We start from the raw sequence: 19743 nt of genomic DNA, 5'->3' as shown, positions 1-19743 counted from the left end.
CGTCTTGATACGAGACGTTGTGAATTTCTTCACGACTGTCCTTGTATCGCTTCACTTGGGTGCATAAGGTCCAGCTGGTAAGGTATTCACACCGCAAAGTTTTAGTGCGCCACCATGCCCTACAAACACGACACAAACCCTACTCACTACGTTTTCTGCACTGCCCACTTCAGCTAAACATAATCATTGAACGTACCCCCGATTTCAAAAACGAAATACAGATTACCCCTGATACCGTTCCCGCTAACTCAAGACGGAATTCCTTAAACGATCTCGTGCACCAACTATACGCACCCAATTTTCAAAAGCAGTCTGGGACACTGGCCCACACTTTACATCCCAATTCACTACATTTCCCCTGCTATTTCCCACCCATTCCCACCGTTACACCATTGCTGCTTGTTACCCCTAGGGGTTCTTATGAATTATCAAGAGACCCTCGGTTTCTTTTTCGTTATGTAAAGGCACTTTAAAGACGTACATCGACGCGGTAACAGCTTCGTAGAAGAGTAAAATATGAGAAAACCTTGTCTACAGTGGCGGCACAGGCAAAATAACGCCCGTCTTGTGTAGGGGTAATGCACGCGTATGGTACTATTCGCATTACACCTAACGCTCGACGCTTACACCCAATACACTTCGCGACACCTGAACATTGCTTCATGAGTGGTGCAACGTACTTCTGGAGTGGGCGCACGGGTTCTGCTGGTGTTGCTTACTACGATGAACAAAAGTCATGAGCCATTTCACTGGGTGCTGGTGGAGAAATTGGCGAACCTGTTTAGCACACGGAACATAGATAAAACAATTCTGCGTAAAGGAACGAACTCATTGATTATGAACTAACGAATTACAACTGAATAAAACGCAACGTAATGATAGAGTCGTCTAGGCGGCTAACTGCAACATACTTTGCCACAACAGCCCTTTTCAGTTAGCGTGTTCCTCCCGTACAGACCTAAGTATTGACAGCGAACGAGAATCGTGTAACGTTTAAACCTTCAATGCAAACTAACTACAGTGAGTAGGATAAATAGATCACACACCTGACGTAATAATAGAGTCGTCTATGCGGCGAGGTGTCAGGGTATTTTTGTGGGGAATGTTTCGACAAAACAGCAGTTAGAGCTATTTTTACTAACCAGACATCTCCCAAACACGCCCGTGTAATTGCTTCTAGTGCGCATTATTTAAAGTGTACAAAGTCACTCTGAACTAATTATTACACGTAAATGAAATTCTTTGTAATGATAGAGTCCACTTGTACAATAATCATGTAATTGTTTTCTGGAAACTCTTGATAAAACAACAGTTAAATCCATTTTCCACTGAACATTCACACTAAGGTTAGCTTTGCCGCAAGGCGTTTTTGCTAACGCACACGAAAAATGCAGGGAACCCTGGACACGTAAAGTTTTGTCCTAAGATAAACACCGCTAGGCGGGAATGCTGACGGCAGAAACGGTGGCCGGCGTCTTTGATAACCACGCACCTTCCTTTATTCATGTCTTTCTCTCAGTGTTTAACCTTACATTCCTAAGTAATACTCACTAACCTAACCAGCACGACATCACTAACAGTCCCCGCTGTTCAGCAAACACTCCCGCTCGGCGTGGACTCAGTAGTTGCGCCTGGCCCTGCCCACGCTGCTCGAAGACCCTTGTTAGGCACGCTGCGTTGCAGCCAGCTTCTAAAGAAAAGAAAAAAAATAGAATCTCACAAAGGTTGGGAATGAGATTCGGTTGAGCGAACGAGCAGGCGTTGTAATGTCGCAGGGTAGGGCGCCTGTCAGGGGAGGCACGCATCTCTCGCATTCTGGAATGCATTTGCCTCGTCCCGGGTGAGCTGTGGTTCTCTCACTGAACAACGCCTTCACGAAAAAGGCGGTGAGATCAAGGCCGCACGTTAGAAACACGCTTCTTTTAAGTGTCAGATTGGTGACATTTTCTTACTATTAAGTTAGACCAAGCTTTCACATCACCACAGCGAATTCTGTAGAGTCACCTTGCAGCCTTCTTCTTGTCTCGAGGTCGCTGACAACTTTTGTGTTACCTCGAGCGTGAGGGGCTACGCTTTACCAGCATGTTGTCGTCAGGGGACAATAATATAATTGGGGATGTGAAAGGAACCTATTCAGACTACCCATTCCTGCACCAGTGAGATGCCTGTGATGCAAACTGACGGTGATACAATCGCTGTTTTATCTTGTATGTAATTCAGCCACAGGAAAACGCCTCATACAAAACGTGGAAGCTGATTTCAGGCTAATCAAGAATACCTTTCAGCTTTCGGTATAATTCCATTGCGGTGGCACACAGTGAGAGTAAACAACAGCGCCCCGAGTTTTGAAACCTTTGTTCGAGCATTTGTAACTTATCATTTCTTCAATTCATCACACTTCACTACAGTGGTGGTGGTAATCGATACGTTCCCATAGACGAATAAAAGTCACAGGGGAAAATGCGGTGGATAGTGGGCTGAGGACCTCTGTGAGGCCGTCTGTGCCTTTTGAGCGAGCCTCCCCGAGCTGAAACGACAAATAAAGTTTCTAATTTCAAGCTCAATGAAATCGAATTTAACACAAGCTCTCAAGCAAGTATTTATTTATTTACTTCTTTCTTTACCTACAGCGTACACATGCGGGTACGGTTATGGAGACAGCACTGCAACAATGTGTGACGCAGTCAAGTTTCCAACGAGGTTCTGACCAAAGCGAAGGACGCGCGGAGGCAAAATAGTTAACTTTTGTTCTTGTTTGGGCGTGCTACAAATGGGAGAACGTTCCCCTACACATGACATTTCCGCTACCCTACGACCTCGCGAGACACGTGGCTGGCATACTTTACTTTGCGATTACTGCCTTTGAAATGTGTAATGGCAGCTACCTAATTCCCCCTTCGCCGTCATGACGACGTTATACTCATGTTCTCGCCTTTATTTGCCAACAACCGGTGTGCCCATGTGTTCATTTTCAATTACAGAATTTACGCACGGCTTTGCCATTCCATGCCACGAATTTGTTTTAAATGCGAATGCATTTATTAGCCGGGGGTTGTCTTGCTCCGTTGGCCGGCGTGCGCCTGCATTCCTCCAGCGCGAGCGCACGTGAGCGCGCGCCTCGTAGTCCTGCCTTCGTCGTCGTCGTCGTCGTAAATGCGAATGCATTTCTTAGTCGGGGGTTCACACAATGCAACGTGAGCATTACGCCTCTCCCTGGCGGTGACGTCACTGCAGTTGCTTTCACGTCATCATCATCGGTTGGAGAAGAAGAAGAAGAAAAGTCTGCGAAGCGAAGAGCGCGTAATGCCGAACGCGTTACGCGCTCGGGAACATCAAGAAGGAGTCTAGTCGTTTGAACGCGTTTCGGGTTCTTTGGAACGAGTTTGGAAGAGGAGGTGATGAGAACGGTGATGCCATCATTGCGGTCTGTGACGACAACCCTCGTCTGGCGCCGTTCAGGTCGTACCTGGTGTGTGCCTCGTGCCGCGAGTCTCTGGTCAACGGGCGCGTTCCTTCGATGAGCGTGAGTTTCGGCTACCGGTACCCTCCTCGTCCGGCGCACCTTCCCATTACTGCTTGCCGACTGGTGCCTTGATAGCGATGGAAGTCGGTGAAGTCGAATCCCTCGCAGCAACGATACCACCAGAAAGAAGTGTAACACAATGACCCTTTGACCGTGCACTTTAGCGATCACAAGGCAGTGATTGTGGCCGTCAGGTACAACGATAACACAAACAGGTGCTGATGAATAAATGATTACGTTCACAGTCTTGTCATTAATTACGCCATTACTCGCAACACACTCATCGGTGCACCCAATGCATTCGCATTTCTGCACGATTCCCTTCGGAGAGGTGCGGGAGAATTTTTTTAAATTTCATATTATGCAGCCTGCATTTCTATAGTCGCCCTATTTGCTATTCTGTGATACGAGGTGCCCGCCGCAGTGGCTCAGTGGCTAAGGGGCTGTGCTGCTGAGCCGAAGGCCGTGGGTTCAATTCCCGGCTGCGGCGGGCGCTTTTTTGATGGATGCGAAAAGCTAAAAATCCCCTGCTTTCGAGAAATTGGTGCATTTTAAACGTCGCCAGGTGACGGTCCAAATTAATCTGGAGCCCTCCACTACGGCGTCCCTTATAACCTGTGCAATTTCGACGCGTTAAGCCACATAATCGATTGTGATACAAGGACCTCAAATAGACACTAAAGGCTGAACGAAATGTCGTTCTTTTATGATAGATCATACGTTGCGTACCTCTCTAGGCTTTTTTACGACAAGTAACGATGCGCTGTCTGGTGAAAAACAAGAAAATAAAGCTAGCATTGCCCTGTTCTGATGTAATTTCTTTTTTTTTTGGTGACGGAGCCATTGCGTAACAAACAAGGAGCAAGAACTGCTGCGGTGTTGGCGCCCTCACGCACGCAACCGTAGATTTTACGACTACAATCGAGGGTCGACGCCGGAAACGTTTCGGAGCCCGAAGGGACTGGCTTGGAATTTTATGTTTTGTCTCCAACGGAAAGAGAAGTCTTTTTTGCTGATCAGTGAAGCCCATGGCGTCAACACCGGATCAACCACTTCCCATGGCCACTTCACATGAGAGGTGATAGGAGAAACGGGAACGGCACGCTAGCTTTCTCTGACGCCGCTTGGGTGCCGCGGGAAACAGTGCCGTGGGAAACAGTAGGAAACGCCGCGGGAAACAGTGCGTCAGTGAAAGGCGCTCAGTTCCTCCCGCACTCTCCGCTTCGAGCGGTCGAACTCGACAAGCTCACCGCGGAGATGTCTTTTAGTACGCTCCCTGAATAAAATTGAGGGAAGATTGCACTTACGTGCAAGACTTGAATGGCGAAACGGTTGTAGGTGAACATTGACGGACACAAAGTTGAGTTTTAGTATTGTTTCGGCGTGGTGGCTGACATCGGCGGCATGGCATTTCAATATTCTTATAAAAAGAAAGGCCAGAGTGGAGGTCGTCATTTTCGTCGAAGGTTTTGTACGCCACTCTGCGAGCACGAATTATCATCCCTAGTGGATGCTTGGCACGCCGAGCCTTTTGAAGCGCGGCCTTTTCTCCAGCCTTGCGACTATTCGCGGTGGGGGATGTGTAGTCATTAGTCGCCTACAGCAGCTTCGACCTTCAAGTCGCTGCTCTTCTAGGGTACAGAGAGCATGAATACGACAACACAAGGGCGAACGAACGAGGGCCGTACGCTATGACGTGTCTTTCGCGTTCCTCACAAGTGTTGCAACGACACGGCGAAGCCTGCAGGGTTTCTGTGGCTAATTTTGGTCAATCTCCCTAAGTGGGTATGTTTGGGTTAATGGTCTCGCGCTCGAAAGAAGCGTGCATGAGCTCTCGGCATTTTCTTGGTATTTTCAACTGCAGGCACAATACACAAACGATTTGCACAAAAGATCCACTGTTAAATCCGCCGGGCGCATATTACAGCCTGGGAACATTATAATTCAGTAGTTCTCGCCGGCTCAACGAGGCACAAGAGTAGCGCTATGCGACGCCCTGGGATTATGAACACCTGCTTGCGGTGACCGGCAGAGCGCAATGTTAACGGAACTGCGCAATTATCCCCTTATTTTGCACGGGTGGTAAGGTTTGAACCGGACACACTTTACGGATAGCAACATCGGTGCGCGGAGAATGCAATATTTGAAGCTGAGGCGGGTCATTTAAAAACATCTTGTTCCTTCTGCCGTTTCCAGCCGGTGTTATTCCTCGCAGAGCCCGGGCCTACTCCGTCATAGAATATTGACTTCAGTAAATGTGCACCGATGTAGAGCACGCCTTTTCCAAAACAAAACTGAAAAATTGCGGCTGACCCTGAAGTGCGAGGGCAGCAGGCTGTCTCCAATTATACAAAAGCTGTATTCTGTGCTTCCTCAGTAAGCTCACCTCCCGTAAAGTCTTGATTTATATTTATTTCACGTGCTCTACCACCTAAGAAATGTTTATGTCAGGAAAACATTGCTAGATGCTTCTCCAATGAGCTCTCGCAATTCACAACCTTCGTAGCGTCACGAACCATAGCACCTAAAAGCATACGCGTCATCGACACCCGTTTCCACGTTTCTGGCATGTACTGCCTTATTAAACAAATGTTTGTCACGAGAACGGTTTCTTTAGACTCTCAGCACCATATTGCATCGATAGAGGCCTACTTGTTTTTACCATTTAGTGTCCCTTTAACGCTGCGTTTTAATAACAGTTTAGCGTAAAAACGTTTTGACAGCCACACTTCAAATAATTCGCAATTTGGTGCTGTAGTCGCAACAGTAAGCATAGTCCGGTGGATTTCAGAGAAACACAGCCTGTTACAGATGCTTAATGAAGTCCCGAACGGTTTGTTAGCTAGGAAGTGTTTCTCGAGGTGGCGGACCGCCAGGGCCTCGGCGTGCGTGACCGCTGGTGCCGCTCACGGCTTCTCGCCGACCCATCCACACTCCTCACGAACGCTGCCTTACGTCGTTTTGGTGCACATCTATCCCCCTTCAAATGCGCGGAAACGTGTTCACAATACCCGTACGCGACACGCGCACCACGCATACAACTCAGCACGCCACCAAACCCGTACATCCGCCTTGAACCAGCTACTGGCGAAATGGCCCGAAGCGGTGTACTGTTTTGCGGTCGATTACCGTCATCACAACGCCTGCGCTCTGGCGGTCACGCGCAACTCCGCGAGCAGCCTTCTGAGCACACTCAACTCCTCCACGATTGCAAAGGAAGCTGCCGTTGCATTCGCTCTCACATAGAGACTCAACCCCACCCAAGATCATCACTGATTCCAAGGCGGCTCTGCTGCATTTTGCACGTGGGTCCATCTGTTTTAAAGCCTTCGGCATCAATAGCCGCCCTATACAGAGCACGCGCTGAAGGGCAGCACACATGGCTGCATTTCCACTTTCGTCAGGGAGCTCCTATATCAAATCGGAGAAGTGACGATGCTCTTAAGAGGAGAAACAAAAAGCTATGCAAAACGTCGTTTGCCATCAAGCGTTATTATTTGGAGTGTATATGCAACAAGTGGGAAGCCGCCGCGTCAACACTTTTGTTTGTGGAATGTTTGACGCGTATCTGTTACCGCCACGCACAAACTTCAAATTGATGCCCTCGCTTCCTTTCTGCTTACGGAGTGGTTTGATGATTGTTACGCTGGGTGCTGTGGTTACGGATCTGTGAACACAGCCCCTTTAGTTGTACAGTTTAGTTGCCGCAATATAAATATTTTGGTGACATAATAACCACATTAAGCTGCAGAAATTGAATCGCCATCCCCGCACTGCAAAAGTGAATATCAAGAAAATTTATCTACAATTGGACTGCTGCGACCATGAAATGCTTCATTGACTTAGATTAACGGTAGTGACAAACACTTTAGTATTGTAGTACACTGGGATGGCTTTTGAGATGACTCTGTACCGATCTGTACCACGAAGTTGGTTGATGGCGTCGTTCTATAAGGCGAGTCTAAAGTTGTCTCTGATTAACGCCAAGCGCCGGTCCTGCTTGTAGGGTTTTTCAATGCCAGCAAATACGTCACCGAAGATAACCACTAGTGTGTCACCTACTTGCTTCACCCTGGCAAATTTCTTTTGCATGGAATCCTTCATGCTTCTTTGAAGTGCTATGTTGGTCAAATCGTGTGGGTTTGGTGCATTCTCATTGACACGAAATCCGGTGAAAGCATTGGCGACCCAGTGCTGGACATGTGTTATATGCAATATAACAGTAGTGGCGACACCGCAGAGCCCTCACTCTCATGCTGGTACAAACCGTGGCAGTAAGTTCTGGGGTGGGGAGTAGATGCCTTGAACGGTAAGCGTCGGAGGCCGGATAAAGCTCAGCCCGATGGGCTCTCTGTCTACTTACCGGTCAGAGAGCTCGGAGACCGCTCTGGGTGTGCCTGTTTATGCTAGCGAAAAAGAAACCCCGCTCCCCTGCTTTTTTCCTAATCCATATAATGAAGAAGAGCTGCGCTGATCTGACGTGTGTTCCACTGGCTCCACAGATTTTCGCCCAGTAATGTGGTAATTTCGCTTCGTTCTGCCTTGCATCCAAGGCTACCGGACTCATCAAGTTCTTGTGATCATCTGGACACCCGCCTTGGCCACGTGGGTTGATTATTTCCTGATTTATCTGTTCATAATTCCCGAGCCATGCCTACCGCCATTCCGTAGGCGTAGCCAAGGGGCTCATCATGCAAGAAACCTCTAGCACCGTGCCTGTGAGTTTAGACAACACTTCCTCGGAAGTAGATATGGATTCTGATAACACAGAAGAAGGTCGCTCAGTCGGTAATCAAGAACCTCGGCCTTCAACCAACACAGCCTCGGACACTGAAATGGATCCCGGTATTACACAAGACCATTCAGTTGAATGTAATCATCACGAGCATGACTTCATAGAGGTGGTCTCCATAGCTCAACATCGCTGGCAGCGCAGTGTCGCCGGAGGAAACCCTGCCGCACCCATGTCACCACCACAGACCAAGCACGCCCCGGCACCCACAAGTAAGCCTTCCGTCAGGCCTAAACCATTGCCCAAGGACAATTAGAAACTAGTATTGCGCCCCCACGGCGGACTCCCGCTTGTCAACATTCAATACGCTGATCTCTCCCTCGCACTATTGAACGCCATCAAGGTCACGTGGCGTCAGGCAAATCTGCGCCTCCGAGTGGACGTAACTCAAAACACTGCCACCATCAGTACTCCGTCCTCTGATGTTGCAAGAGCTCTCAGTCAAATCAAACATATAACCCTGGAAAACAAGCAGTACCCCGTGCAACTTTACGGCCTGGCCCCCGACGACTCCGTCAAAGGCGTCATCAGTGGGGCCCCGGTCCGACTCACTGAAGCAGACATTCTCCGCAACATTGATCAGTCCGTGGATGAAGTCTACACAGTTCGAAGACTTGGCACCTCATCAACAGCGGTTCTGACCTTCGCAGGGCCCAGGGTTCCTTACACAGACCGGCTGTACGGCGCCGAATACCTATGCTCCATCTACAGGAAAACTATCCCAGTCTGCTCTACATGTCATACCGTCGGCCACAGAGCCACGGTTTGTCCTCACCCAACCACTCCCGTCTGCCATAATTGCGGGATCAAGGAGCCTTGACCGAACCACCCATGCTCGCCTACCTGTGATCTTTGTGCTGGCGCCCACCTGTCTGGGGCACCTGGCTGCCCTAAGCGTTATGCCGAACCGTTTGTTCTTCGCCAAAGACGACTCAGGCAAGCCCATTCCCACACATCTGATACTTCTCGAGCCTCCTCCCCATTTCGTGGCCGTCATCGAGACCGTTCAACAACTCCTTCAGCATGGAGACGCAGCCATTCTCGAAGCAAACAAGTCGCCCAGTTCCGTGGATTCAAAGCCTTCACCCGAGGCCGAGTCCAACCAGCCAAAACAAGTAAGCTGGGCCCAACGCGTCTCTCCCACAGCTCAACACGAGTACCTATCCACACCCCTCAACAACAATCCGAGCACCCAACTGCCTGTGTTGAATGTAAGCGCCTTGCTCAAATTTTGGAACAGCAAAACACTTTAATAGCCTCGCTCTAAGCTCGCCTTGATGCCCTCGAGAAAGCTGACTCCGCTGCTAGCGAAAAGCGCAAGAAACCTAACCCTCCTAGTCCAACGCCAGAACCGTGTAACTCACACCCCCCAAAACAGACCCAACAGCCACCGCCACCACCGCAAATCTAAGAAATGTTTTCTACACTCGCTACACAGCTGGCCACCATAAAACAAGACCTTCAGAATATTCGGGAAGAAAATCACAAATTACAGCAAGAAATTGCATCCCTTCGCACGGAATATTACACATTCAGGAAAGACGTCACCTCAATCAGCACTCCATCCAGTTCACTCGAGCACAACTATGATCTCGGCCCCATCCAGCAGTACAGAACTACAAAAGGTTCTTTAAAGACCCACACCCACGCAGTCCCATATGCCCGAAACGCCGACAATGCCATCACAGCTTCCTTACCTGATGGCGCGGAGACAGCCTAACCCACCTTCAACGACACTTCTACAATGGAATTGCAGAGGCTTCAACAAAAAGCTGCGGCCCTTACTCAATACATCACCACCCTTGATTCTAAACCAGCATTCATTGTCCTCCAGGAAGCGAATTCTCACATCAAGCTCCCTGGGTATATCCCCTATGGCCCGCCAAATAATTGCTCCACCCTCACACTTATACATAACACCATATCTGCAGTTGCACACGTCACCCCACAACGGGGATGTAATCATGTGTTGACCGAGCTCCTATCTCCATCAATCAAACGTAAATCAAGCCTCTACGTTCTGAACATTTACTGCCGCCCTACCCAAAATGCCCCCAATATTTCATCCACAATACGCGATGCCATCGCTATCGCTAAAACCGGGCCCCTCCTTGTTCTCGGCGATTTCAATGCTTCACATCCCCAATGGGGCTACACGTACAAAACAAAAAGGGGCGTCCTCCTGGCGCAAGCAGTCGATGATTTTCAACTCCTGCTGCTTAATCAGCCCGGCTTGCCAACAAGAACGGGAACCAGAACAGCGAGGGACACTTCTCCAGACCTCTCTTTCCTCAAGGGCACCTTGGATGTACTATGGTCATCAACTCACGAGAACCTTGGATCTGACCATGACATTATCCAACTCACCATTCGCAATCATAATTACAACGTCAAGACAGGGGTCATCCGCCTCACCAACTGGGATGCTTTTCGCAAGGCCAATTCGTCACGCCCCATAGACCCGGACCAACCTTTGGCCGACTGGATTGATGACATAATTCAAACAGTCAGACAGAACACAAAAACCATAGCCACTTTTTTCGAGACCCCTAGCATGGATGCCAAACTTTTACATCTCTGGGAGGCCCGTCGAAGCTTAACAAAACGGTGGAAACGGCAAAGACATAACCGCAAACTCCGCTTCAGAATTGCAGCCCTTAACAAAGAAGCCACTGAGTACGCCAAACACCTCTCCAAAGAGAATTGGCTTCAGTTATGCGACAGCCTCCAAGGTACCCTCACCACTCGCCGAACATGGTATTTGCTAAGGCATCTTATGGACCCGCTTTCCAGCAAGAATGAAACTCAGCGCTCTATTACCCGTACCCTGCATTCATTCAACGGATCGGCCCACGACCTCATACAAGCGCTCACAGCTAAATACCTCAACACCTACCGCCAATTCAACCCACCCCCCTACACGGGGTCCACAAACAATGACCTGGATAAGGACTGCCAACTGTACGAAGAGAAGCAGCTCTTTCCGAGTGCAACAAAAATAGCGCTCCCGGTCCAGACCAAGCCACTTACCAGCTTCTTGCCAATCTGGATGGCGACTCTCTCGATCATCTGCTCCACCACATCAATTTAGGCTGGGGCTCAGGCCAACTCCCTCCCCAGTGGAAGACAGCTGAGATCCGGTTCGTACCCAAGCCTAATAAGTCCCCTCACCTAGATAAACTTCGGCCCATTTCTCTAACCTCCTGTATGGGTAAATTGGTTGAACGATTATTACTGAAGCGCCTTCAGACCTTCCTTGAAAACAAGGGTCTCATTACCAACACCATGTATGGGTTCAGGAAGCATCTGAGTACCCAGCATATTCTCCTTCGAATTAAAGAAGAGGTACTTGCCCTGGCTACCCGTCACTCCCCGCGAGCCGTTCTTGCCTTAGATTTGAAAGGCGCATTCGACAATGTCTTGCATTCATCCATACTATCCCGTCTAAATCGAACAGGCTGCGGCCACCGCACGTACTCATACATCGCTGACTTCCTAACTCAACGCCATGCTATTATCCGGGTAGGAGACGTTCATTCTCAGCCTATTTCACTTGGTGACCGGGGCACGCCTCAAGGTTTCATCCTCTCACCACTACTTTTCAATCTGGCCCTCCTGGACTTACCCCCATCAACTCGACGCCATCCCGCCCGTTCATCACGCGCTTTACGCCGATGACATCACAATATGGACCGACACTGACTCCATAGGAAAAATCCAAGACTCACTTCAAGAGGCTACGGATGTCGTTAACAAATATGCCTCATCAATCGGGCTTCAGTGCTCGCCACAAAAATCGGAACTTATCGTCGTACGCAAACATCCCCCTGCTTCACACATAGAACCGATTTGTATCCACCTCGACAGCCATACCATACTACCCAGCTGCTCACTTCGAATTTTAGGCCTTATCATCCAGGCCAACACGCGTAATGATCAAACTTTATTGAAGCTCTGCAAGGCGTTTCAGCAAGCCTCCAACATGCTTCGACGCGTTTCGAACCGGTGCCGGGGCATGAAGGAGAAAGATCTCATCCGTCTGGTTCAAGCTCTCCTGATTTCGCGAGTAACCTATGTAACACCTTACCTTACCCTCACCAAAAGTGACACAGAAAGCATTCATCGATTAATCCGCAAAGCTTTTAAGCAAGTATTAAATCTACCTATGAACACTTCGACGGCCCGTCTCCTACAACTTGGCCTCCACAATACTGTATCCGAGCTTATTGAAGGCCACCTATCAAGCCAACGGCTCCGTTTAACACAAACACCTGCAGGGCTAGCCCTCCTAAACAGCCTCCATATCACATGCCCGCAATCTACTGCCTGTCAGCCCCTCCCTGACCCTTGGAGAAGTAACATCCAGGTTCGCCCTTTACCCAAAAATATGCACCCTGACCTCCATCCCGGCCGCCGACAAGCCCGAAGCCAAGCACATGAGAATATTTATGGAAAAAGAACAGATGTCGCCTATACGGATGCCAGTACCTACCGTGCTCAACGCAAAGTAGCCGCAGTCACCACAAAGGGCGCCCTCATTACCTGTGCATCAATTGCCTAGGAGCTAGCTATCGCCTTAGCCCTGATACACACGAAGTACCCAATCATTATCACGGATTCCCAAGCTGCCTGCCGAAGCTTCTTAGCGGGGAGTCTGGCCCCTTCTACCTGAAAGCTACTTTTACTTCATGAACCCCATCGGAAAGTTAATATCATCTGGACTCCTGGCCATTCCTCCCTGACGGGCAACAACTTTGCTCATCAGCAAGCCTGCGCTCTCTCTGTCCAGGCTTCCGAGGAGACCACATCGTCAATCCCGCTCGTGACGTATCAAGACATCACGCAATATTACCGGTCCGACAGACAACACTTCCCTCCCCCTCACCCTGCGCTATCCAAGGAAGAAGAATCGCTTCTCCGCAAACTGCAAACTAATACCTTTCCTCACCCAGTTCGCCTGCATCATATGTTTCCAACTCAATACTTTGCTCTATGCCAGTTTTGTTCACAACCCGGAACTCTAGCTCAAATTATAATACAGTGTGTGTGCAATCCAAAACTTCCACCTCTCCGATCCGCTCTTGCCACCCCTGAGCTGTGGGAGAACCTGGTGACCAGCGACCATCTGGACGTCCAGCAGCTCCTGGCATCCAGAGCGAAGGCTCTCTGCTCACTTGATGGATTCCCGGACTAGGGAACCACTCCCACTTTAGAAAGCTCGAATAAACGTTTCTCTCTCTCTCTCTATAATAAACTCTACCCCCCCACCTCACAGAAAACATGATCTTGCTTCCATACCTTCCGACCATCACTTTCCTGAAACCTGATACCTACCCTCGCTCGGTGATAACTGAATTGGCGGAAAAAGAAAAGCCCGTGGCCGCAACGTCCGTGTTCCTGATTTCTAAGTTCCTATACGGAATAATCTGGGAGTCGAACAAAGCCAAGGAATAAAGAACACGAGAACTATTGGTGGAAGTCGCCACCCAGCAGGAGGCAATAAAACTCCTGAGCGAGGCGGGAATTGCCGATTTTTCCATTAAGGTCACGCCACACCGCGGCCTGAGCAGCTCGCAGGGCGTGATCTATGAGCCACATCTGGACAATGGGACGGACGACGATCTTTTTGAAGGCCTAAAAAGTAGAGGTGTGACGGCAGTCCGCCACATTACCGCTCCATTCTTTCGGACCGTTGTACTCTTCCGGACCACATCAATGCAGGTTTCATCCGGTGCTCAGTCCGAGCATAGGTCGCTGATTGGAGGTGCCGTTTCAAACGCCAGTGTTTCCGGAACAGTACCAACTCGTGTCGGAGCCAACTAATATGCGTCAAATGCGTCCAACATGACTAGCACATAGAAAATTGTAACACACAGCGATTGCCATCCATGAACTGCCAGGGTCCACACCCGGCCTAATCCAGGACCTGTGAAAAGTTCAAATTCTAAAAAATAAAAGTCTAAAAATAATTGAGAACATCTGCCAGAGGCGGGGAAGAGATTTGCCTCTTTTGCCTTTAGGAGATCACCTGCGCAACTCGCCGGGGGCGGAGCTGCGTCTTGTTTAGGTGGCGATACAGGTCGGCGATACTGACCTGGCACTGCTCCCGCCCCCCGCTTGGTTGTTTCCGGCAGCCCAACGAGTCACAGCACTGCATGCTGAGCCTGCTGCGGTGGCAAACGCCTCTGTTGGGAGTGAGGCTGCTCGAGGCGTTTCCTCTCCACCGGCCACTGGTATAGCTGAGGGCGCCGAGGAAATGAGTACGGAGGGGCTCGCAGCGGGACCCACGTCTTCTGCACCACCTGTTTCACTCGTGGCACCTCTGGTAGCATTGTCGGTGACGGTTCCAGCAAACAGCACCCAAAAGTGCGTGCACTCCTAGGAGCCCGATCCGTCGGGTACTCCGAGGACATCCGACGACGCGGCCGTCGGGCCTTTCCTGACTGCGTCGCACCGAAAGGAACGGGTCCCTTCTTCTAAACGTACAGAGAATAAACAAAGACAATAATAACTGCCCCAAAAGACCATACATAAGCACACACACCCATTTAAGGGGCATTCACACGGCGGGGAAATCCACCGTTTGGCTCCTAGGAGTGCGCGCCACGTGACCCCTACGTCACGGTTTCTCTCCGGCGCACCGCTCCGATCGGAGGTCGGAGCTTCTGTTCGCGAGCTACAAACGATCCGATGCTTGGCGGCGGAGGCAGCGGGATTTCGTCTGCTCGTCGGGCAGCTGGCCAGGACTCAAGTTCTAGAGCGGTTGCAGGCACTCTATTTTTATTGCTTCTTATTACACTGGACGGGAAAATGCACCGGGCACACGACTGGTGCACTGAGGAAGCCGCGTATACCACCAGCACGGTCGCTGGGCGAGCGGCGGCCCCCGCCGCGAAGAGGCGCACCCCGGAGTAGGTAGCTCAAGCTATAGTTTGTTATCGTTCCCGAAGGCGCAAACAAAGCTGCGTATTAGAGAAAGGGGGTAATGATGGGATAGAAAGTTTTATTAAAAATCGTCACCTGCGCCGCTTGCGAGAGCGGCAATCGAATATTCCCCGCAGTGTTAAACCTAACATCTGTATGCGGGCCTGTAGGTGGACCGGCCGGCTGCTCCCAGCGCGGGTGTCCCACCCACTACCTCGCGCGTCGCACGCCGTTCTCTACCCGCGGCACCCCCGGCATCACGTCCACAGCCAATGTTTGGCGGCTGACAAGATCAGTACGTAGGGGCTTTAGCAGAAATTGCCCCCGTCGCGGATTCGGCGGTGATACGGTAGCTCTGCTTTAGATATAGGCGACTGCAAACAGTGATGTCCGTCCGACAATCGCATCCTCGTTGTGAGAGAAGGAGCTGGTCGGACGGAAGTCTGCCTGTGGTGACGTCACGACCTCCTCGGATTTCTCTGCTGCAAGGGTCCGTCGTGTGAATAACGCCTTACAGTTGCTTCAAATGAGAAATAAAGGGAAGAGTAAATATAGTACAATGGAGGTGTAGTGGCTTTATCAAAAATTTTGACAATGTATATGAGATAACGAATGCTAATCAACCGAGTGCAATCTGCCTGCCTGCAGGAAACGTATCTGAATAGCAAACACAGAAACTTCCTGAATAATTATATGGCATTTAATTGGACTGAGATAATGCACACTCCTTGAGCGGTGTGGCCTTTGGCGGCCGAAAATCTATAGCATGTTATAACATCAACCTACACACTGTGTTTGAAACTGTTTGAATTCGTTCAGTAATATTTAATAGTTAACGGCATGATTCCTTTATATTCCTCCTCATTTCCAGCTCTCAATCTGTGATTTAGAGGGGCTGGTGGATCAGCTCTCTGAACCCTATATTCTTATGGGCGACCTTCACGCTCATAGTTCTCTCTTGAGGTCTTCCCGCACAGATGCCCGAGGACGTCCGATTGACCATCCCTGTCCAGAGCCCTTACGCACAGTGGTGGGGCAAATGGTGCTCAACGCACTAGCGAACTTATGTAGACTTTAAAATTTATCAATAAATACCCATCCCTTTAAACTTGTTTTTAACGATTCATTCTCATACCAGCTCTTTGTAAATCCCCACCCGTTTGCGCTTCTTTTTCTCACAGATTGAAAAACAAGCGTCTAAACCGGCTGTCCCCTATTAGGCACCTGTAGAAATCATATACCGAAATTTTACCACTGTGCGGGGTCCGCCTTGTATGATGGGACTTGTCATTTGGAAAAATTGAAAAAAAAAATCTAGGGCCAAGAAGAGCATTTTTGCAGTGCTTCAGGTTTTGGAGGGGAAATATCTGTGTGCAGAATTTTAAAGTGATGCGCCCAAAAACTGCCTCCACCGTGTCCTGCGCGGCGTACGGTCCCAATGTGAACGGAAGTAGAACTATGAATATACACAACGGTATCTTTAGGGTGGAGGTGCGTGGCACATTTCTTATGCAAATCATGTAATTGAACGACATACGCTCTCTGTAATTTATGCATGCTCTGAGTGTGGGGCGTGCATTGCCATCCTAAAGGCATCACAAAACCACGTCATTACACTAGTTCCTGTGACCCTTATCCCTGCATATGCCTCTAATCTCGAATTGACGGTGAGTTCGGTGCTTGGTCACTATCGGATAGCCGTAAATGACACCGTGGGTAAAATGGTCGCCACTGCAGCACTTTTGATTACAGTGGACGTAACAACAGTACCCTATCTCAAGCCACATACCATACAATACCTACGGAAAACTTGGCAAGTACACTGGAGTTGACATACAGAGAACAAACTACACGTAGCAAAATGACACTTTTGACGATACACTACTTACTAACACAACCGATTCATCGAAGTTGCCTTTGTTAGATTACGAATAGGGCACAACCATGCGATAGACTTGCACATGCTCACTGGCTCGTCAAGACACTTGTGCAGCAGGTGTGGAGAAGAGCGATCCGTAACCCACATTCTAATTAAATGTAAGGCTCTAGACACACCTGACGCAAACATTTTCCCCAACCCCACACAGAACATGTCCCACTTCAGGAACCGCTGTCTTTTGGTGAATACCCTATGATTTTCATCAATCTCGTTTTTGAGTATTTACGGGAAGCCAAATCTTGCCAAGCACATTAAAAAAATGGCACTCTACCCCACATACCTCCATTGCCATAATTTTATTTTACTGTTATTTTTGCTCAGAGGTTTTAGCATCTACCTTTTTATTTATTTTGTTTATCGCCTTTGTTAGGCCCTCTTGGCCTTAGTTGGCCTTGCCTGAGAAAAATTAACCATCATCATTGAAAGTGTTGGCGAATGCGCTTTTGTGGGTGTGGGCTGTGGTGTACGTTGGGATAGGTAGCTCTAGCATTGCGCCAAAAGACATGCTAATTAAGAAACGCCAAACTCATGGTATGTCAAGATTCAGGCACCTTTTACCCTAATCAGGGAGCATTGCAACGAACGTCAGGAAAATCTCACCAATGCGTCTACTCTGTGCGCAGTTAACACGGGAGGTTCTTGCTCGCTCATTGCAGCCAAAACAGATACCAACCAACAAGAGGTTGGTTGGTTCCCAACAACGTTCCTCGATTAATCACAGGTTCTAGTTGAGCAGGGAGCAAAGCTACGAATCAAATTCTAGTGAACCCCAAAAATAATGTAATATAGTGCCGGTGTACGGGAATTGGTTCCGAAGCAGACGAATGCCTTCTCCCCAAAAAGTTTGGTTAGGTGTAAGGCCGGTGTACGAAGCCACAAACTATGCTTAATCACCAAATAACGGCAGCCGATAATTATTGCGCGTCTTTTAATCCTTTAATCAACGCACCGAACATTTCGCGCGTAAGATGCTTGGTGTCACTACCACGAACAGTCATTTTTCAGCCTCCGAAGTAGTTAGGAACGTACAACGTTTTATTACGGCGATAGGCTTATGTGAATCATGGCAACGTGATCTTGAAGAACCTTGCCGTCGGCACGAATTGTAAAAAATCTGGTACGAGAAATATCATGCCATCCAAGGAAGGTCAGAAGCTAACCAAAGAATGCCAGGACTAAATAGGAGATGAATAATAATCACCTAAGTGTATGCTTAAATATTAATTGATAGTAAATAGTATGGTGCGATCAACGAGGATATGACGGAATAAAGTGGGATAATATAATTACGGTATATTAGCATAGATTTAGGTAGAACAATGTGAGATTAGGGCGTAATAAGATGACGTAAGGGTATTACATATGTTAAGGAGGACTAGGATGGCCTAATCACGCCAGAATAACTCGGCTCCTGTGTCCGCAGGTGGGAGTGTATATAAAAAGTTCCCTTCAAAACACTGCAGCAGGCTTTTGCCTTTAAAGTTCGTAAGCAGAATTGGGAGCCGCGAGGAGGAAGCGGATGAATTAACGTCTATTAGAGCAGTCGAGAAGTTTTGAAAAAGGGTGACCGGTGGTCAAAACAAAAATTGACGAAATGATCGGAAGGTCCCGTAAAGCAGGGACCTGCACCCGGCACTATGGTATTAGTTATTTCAAGCCTATCACTTGTATAGTCTTGTTTACAGCGTTCTTTACTCTTCTGCTGTTTTCTCAATTCACGTTCTCAAGCAGTGTCTTGTTCTAATTGCGCCTTCTTTCCACCAAACGAGGTCCTGCATATGTCACTGCTTTGTACCTGAAGCCGCGACCTTTGGACGGTGGTGGAAATTAGGCTCAATTTTCATTCCAGTGTGTTTTGCCAATTCGAAACAAGGGGCTCATCAGTGCGTCAAACCGGAAGGAAAGATGAGTGCTCCAAGTGCGCTATATTACTGCCGAACGTCACAAAAATCACTTCATGGACAATAAAAAAATACGTGGAATGCCAGCTAGAATGGTAGACGTTATTCATCGCCCTTCTTCTCTTCTGATGCACATAGCAGTACACCATATGATTCTAGCTGTGTGCAAGGATCCGAGAGGACCATTTGTTCTGGGCGATTTCCGGTTGCCCGCCTCGCGCGTTCGCTCGGCACGAAGAACATAAGTGGATTGGGAGCACATGAGAATGGTCGTCATTGGAACGCCAGGGATGCGCGATTTGGACACGAATGAAGCGAACCGGAGCAAAAACCTTCAGGGCACGCGCACATCTATTCACGGTATGAAGAAGCCGGAAGGGCTTCTTGCGGGCGAAAAAGTAGCGACGGAATCTAGACGTAGAGGGCGAAAGCGACAAAGGTTAGGGCGATGAAGTAAACGCAGCTTGTTTGTCTGCAGTGAAGCATTTCGTAGACGTTACAAACACAGACACTCACGCACACAGTAATAGTAGATTCAAATCCTTTTATTTTTCAACACGTGCTGGGGTGTCCCTCACACTAAAAGCGGCTTGCTACCACTCGAAAGTGCCTGAGGGCCATTGTACATGGCAGCAGCATTCGAACATTTGATAGTGCTACATGA

The sequence above is a fragment of the Haemaphysalis longicornis genome, unplaced genomic scaffold (genome assembly GCF_048455015.1).
Source record: "Haemaphysalis longicornis isolate Haplotype H1 unplaced genomic scaffold, Haemaphysalis longicornis Haplotype H1 scaffold_3, whole genome shotgun sequence".
NCBI lineage: Eukaryota > Metazoa > Arthropoda > Arachnida > Ixodida > Ixodidae > Haemaphysalis > Haemaphysalis longicornis.
The sequence above is the reverse complement of the archived record's forward strand: the minus strand, read 5'-3'. Positions refer to the sequence as shown.